Raw genomic sequence first — 5037 nt, forward strand, 5'->3', positions numbered from 1 at the left:
ATCACGTTCTCCAAATTTTGCATCTCACTTGGCTGCCCGAAGCAGCATCTGCCTCACACCTGCCCAGTGCACCGAGGGAAACTCCCCTTATTAAAGATTCTGTCCCCAGGAAAGGGAATGACACTGTTGCCTTGCAGACTCACACCACACCCAGCACTCACTGCTAGCGGGGCTGGTAACCACTTCAAAGAGCACTGCCCTGAGTAATGTTAATTCCTGAGAGGGTTAAATCAACATTTCCTAAGTGAGAACACCCAGCAGACCCAGAGAGTGCTGCTGGGGAGGTGTCTGAGCTGAGCACACCTGGCTGGCTGACCCAGAGCAGAGGGGGAAGACTGAGGGTTAAATCCTGGGTCCTGTGGCCTCTCTTAACAGCTTGGGTGAGAGATGAGCCCCAAAACTGGTGTGTGGGATGATCCCCAAAAAGATGCCTCCTTATATTTCAGAATAAATTAAGTGAAAGCTGTGAACCTGCCCATTTCACCTTAGAAAAGTTTCCTTTCCCCCAGTCTGGTGACAACGTGGGGCCCTGTGTGCGTGGGGAGGTGCTGGGGGGGTCTCTGCCCCATTTTTGTGCAAAAACTGGACACATATGGGGTGTTTCAGAGGAGGTAAAACAGAATTCGTAGCCCCAGATTAAATCAGAACCCCTGTTTTACCAGAGGCAAAGGAAGAACCCCCAGTTTCCTGCAGGAGGGTTTGGGAATTCCACCCTGTCCAAGCACAGAATGCCAGTGTGTTCTGTCAACAAGGGCAAAAAGCTCCTTGTGTAAAACATCTCCTTGTGTTCAAGGACCTGCTCATGGCACCAGGTCAGCTCCTCAGGTCTGGGATTATCAACAAGTCCTTTTTCCAAAGCCAGGCTTGTTTCCTTATGCCTTATCTCCTTGTAACCTCTCCACCAGCACCACCCACCCCCTGACTGCCAAGGCAGATTTGGTATTCCTGGTGTAAGAACATGACTCCACAAGGATTGGGAACAGAACTGGGGTTCAGCAGGAACATTTTCCTTTGAGCAGATGTCTCAATTAGCTGCTCCCTGGAGAAGTTAACTCCATTTTTACTCCATTTTTGTAGAGAACCCTCTCTGATGGCTCCTTACCTGGTGATGGCAGAGGTTTAAAAGAGCAAAAGAAAGACTCATTGAACACATTTGGAACTTTTAAAGTGAAATTAAAGTGGTTTTTTCATTGGGGAAGCAGAACTGGAGGTGTCAGTGCCCAGGATTCCAGAGTTTCCACCATGACTCCTTCATTGCTGCTTCAGTGATGCTCAAACTGAGAACTTCTGCTCAAGCCAAGCAGCCAAAGCTTATTTAGGAGCCCATTCAGGTCCCTGTGAGCAGTAGCAGGTGGCTCCACTCTGAGAAGGTTCCTGGCTTTTTCAAGTAGCAAACATAGTTTAAAAAAATGCCTAAAACTCTTTCATGCTCCAGCAAAGCAACCAGAGTTAATAATTCACAGTGCCAGTGCAGGACAGGAGTTCCAGTGACAATAAACCATAATCCATTTCCTTGAAACACCATCTCCTGCTCAAGAATTCCTTCTTCAAACACCAGATAATTTTCTAGATCAGTGTAACAGGTCACCAGGAGGAGACACTGCTGACTGTCCTCCTTTCCTGCCTGATTGCACTGATAAGCAAGACACGGCTTTGAACCCTCTTATCAGCTTCAGGATTGCCTCCAACACAGTGAAACGAGGCTTCCCGTGTTGCAGCACCAGCATCCTTCTTCTACCAGCCCCAGAATCCTGCTGCTTCCAGCACCACATCCCTCTGCTGCCTCTGGAGAGACGGACACGAGAGCAAGTGGAGCACAAAACAGCTGCTGGATCTGCCTGTGAGGCTGAAGAGAAGCTGCTCTGATCCATGGGGACCAACCAGGCTCTGAACAGCCTTTATGTCCAAGGTGAAGTCCAGAAGGTTATGGAAATACTGATGGATCTAATGGGGGGTAATAGGTAGGAAAACCTACGTAGGAAGTGGGGAGGTTGAGGTTGGATGTTGGGGGAAATCTCTTCAGTGCAAAGGTGGTCAGGCACTCCATGGAATAGGCTGCCCAGGGAGCCACCACCATCCCTGGGAGTGTTCAGAACATGAGGAGATGTGGCAATCCATGATGTGGTTCAGTGACACCGTGGGATTCAGTCAAAGCTTGGACTTGCTGATCTTGGAGGTCCTTTCCAACCTTAGTGATTCTGTGATTCCATGAAATGTGGACTGTGATCCCAGAAAGCTTTGCTTAATCACAGGCCCTTGAGATTTCCTAGAGGAAAAAGGTCTCAGGTAGAAGTCTCCCTGCCCCCCTCCTGCCTTTGGCCACCAGCAGCTCTGTGAAGTCACATCTCAAAGCCATCTGGGGAGCAGAGAACAGGCCCCTCTGTCCCTGCTCCTCTGGTCTGTGCAGCCTGCAGTGATCACAGCCCTCACTGACAGGACCTGTCAGTGCCTGAACCCCAGCAAAGTCCCAGCCTCACAGGAGAGGTGGGAAACCCTTCCACCAAGGAGATCTCCCAGATGGATGGTCAAGCACTTTGGAGAGGTTGATTTAAACATCTTGGAGCAGAGAAGTGTCTGGAGAGCCAGCTCCTCCTGCCAGGGAGCGACCTGACACAGTGAGGGTCCCACTGCAGCACAGACAGGCACAGGCTGGGCAAAGAGCCACAGGCAGCCCTTTCAGGGTCCAAATCCACCTCCAGGTTGAAAACACACCAGAGATGATGTTCTGTGCTGCCACCCAATTTCAAGGGGTTCTGCAGGAGGAGAGCTACAGAGTTATTAATGCAGGTGAGTTAAGAAGGATCTCAAGGGGGCCTGGACACCTCTGATGGGTAGAAAACCTCTCCCCTGCACTGCCAGGTCTCCAGACTCTGCTGCTCCTTCTCCTCCCTGGATGACAAGTGTTATTCCAAGCCTGCAGGCAAGCTGTGAGTATGCAAACATGCACACCCTGCATTAACATCAGCAGCAGTGTTTAAATCACACTCTAGAGGCTAATTGGCTAAAATTCAAAGGTGACACAGAGAGAGCAGCCCTCGAACAAAGCATCAGATGTGCAGGGGTTGTTCCAACTTGCTCTCCACTACCCTGAGAGGGCAGATCCAGCACGGGAAACTGGGCACCCAGTGAGGCAAAACCCACAGCCAGGGCTGAAGGGCTTCACAGGGCAGGAAAATGGGTTTCTTTTCAGGATGCACATGAACAGCTGCCCCACAGAGTTCCAGAACTGTTAGGGCTGGAAGGGATCCCTGGAGATCAGCCAGTCCCTCCCCCTGCCCTGGAGCAGGTGACACAGGGATGTGTCCAGGTGGGGTTGGGATGTCTCCAGACAGGGAGACTCCACACCCTCCCTGGGCAGCTGTTCCAGGCTCTGCCACCTCCATGGACAGAAGTTTTTCCTCACTTAAATTAAACAATTAAAATTTGCTGTGTTTTAATTTATGGCCTTTGCTCCTCATCCTCTCACTGGACACCACTGGGCAGTCTGGCCCAGGTAGACAAAGGCTCCAGATTTCTACCCAGAAACTGGATCCCTCCCCAGAAACCAGATGTAGCAACTGGTGTCACAACTTGTACTTGATATCTTCCTGCATTCATGGTGTGATGTGAGACTCAGTTTTTTTCACAGACATTACAATGTGCTCCAGCCCCCCTGGTGAAAAGAACACTTCAAACCTGATATTTCTGACCCAAAATAATAGAATTAAAAAAAAACCCAACACCAAACCATTAAAAAAGCCCCACACTGACATTATTCAGCCAGATGTTGAAGTCAGTGTTATACTGAAATAATTTCATGATCTGAGTGAAAAAATACTGTACTAACCCCTCTAGGGATATGACCAATAAAATAGGATTTGAACTGCGGGCTCTCAGTAACTAAAACTCTTTTTATAAAGATCAAACTGTATTTAAGTAGCTGCACTTCATTCCCCCCCCCCCAGTTTTCACACCTTTCCCAAATCCATGAGTCACGGCCCCCCAGCTGTGCCACATGAAGCCCTCCAGCTCCTCTCTCAGAAGTCAGAACGAGAGCAAGAGCTGCAAGAGCAACTCCTTCAGTCTCACCTTCCTTTTCAATGAGACTGTGAGCTTGGAAGGAGCCATCTGAGCCATCTGTTTGACCCCTTGTCTAGCCCAGGCTGGAAAATTCCTCCTGTTCCCTGTCGTGACTCCTTTCAGGGACCCAGGAAACCATTACAGAAACAATGATATTCCAAAAAAAACCACAGAAAAGAGCCTGGTTAGAGGTGTTTGGAACCAGAGCCTGTGCCCTGGAGGAGCCTCTTGAACAGTGGGATGTGAGCTGCTCCTTCCCACTGGGCCTGGGGATGAGGCTCTGCCTGTGGGGTGGTGCCTTTGGAAAGAGGGACACAGACACTGTGACAGTTGCTTGCTCATAACCATGAGCTGACATTGAGATGCCCTTTCCTGCTGCTCCTTTCTCTTGCATTGCTCCACCTTTCCTTGACATCTTGACATCTCTCACCCATCCCTGTTGTCCTCCTTTTCCCTTAAAACTCACCTACTATGGAAAGCACAAGGAAAAAAGAGGAAAAAGCTGAAAGAAAATGGAATTAATGCTGGTGTAGTTACAGCAACAAAACCAGGGGAAGATAAAGGGGAAGGAAAAGCAGGGCGCCACAGCCATGGGATGCAGATGGGGAAAGATGTGCAAGGAAAGTGTGGAAAGATTCAGTCGGGGAAATGTGGAAATAAAAGAGGAAAGGAAAAGGCCACCCTGTCTGAGGGAAGACAGTCAGTTATCCAAGAGCACACACAGGGGAGCAGTCAGAGGGGCAGGTTGGATCTCAGGGCAAGGTTCTTCCCCCCCAGGCTGGTTGGGCACTGAACAGGCTCCCCAGGGCAGTGGGCACAGCCCCAAGGCTGCCAGAGCTGCAGGAGGCTTTGGCTGATCCTCTGGGGCACAGGGGGTGACTCTTGGGGCTGGGCCTGTGCAGGGCTGAGGGTTGGACTGGATGGTCCTTGGGGGTCCCTCCCAGCTCAGCACATTCTGGGATTCAGGACTGAACAGCA

At 50.2% G+C, this 5037-nt stretch overlaps 2 long non-coding RNA genes across 2 annotated transcripts in view; one reads left to right on the forward strand and one right to left on the reverse strand.

Annotated features, from left to right (window-relative positions):
* LOC114070337 overlaps positions 1-3393 on the forward strand; it is a 19355-nt gene extending 15962 nt beyond the window's left edge. Inside the window, exon 3 of the long non-coding RNA XR_003573915.1 lies at positions 3296-3393. This is a non-coding gene — a long non-coding RNA (uncharacterized LOC114070337). The remainder of the gene's footprint in view (positions 1-3295) is intronic.
* The window catches only part of LOC114070336, a 13907-nt gene continuing 11023 nt past the window's right edge, over positions 2154-5037 (reverse strand). The window contains exon 3 of the long non-coding RNA XR_003573914.1: positions 2154-2164. This is a non-coding gene — a long non-coding RNA (uncharacterized LOC114070336). The remainder of the gene's footprint in view (positions 2165-5037) is intronic.

This window comes from Empidonax traillii, unplaced genomic scaffold (genome assembly GCF_003031625.1).
Source record: "Empidonax traillii isolate 1590-97213 ecotype Southwest subspecies unplaced genomic scaffold, ASM303162v1 scaffold1522:size149019, whole genome shotgun sequence".
NCBI classification, from domain to species: Eukaryota; Metazoa; Chordata; class Aves; order Passeriformes; family Tyrannidae; genus Empidonax; species Empidonax traillii.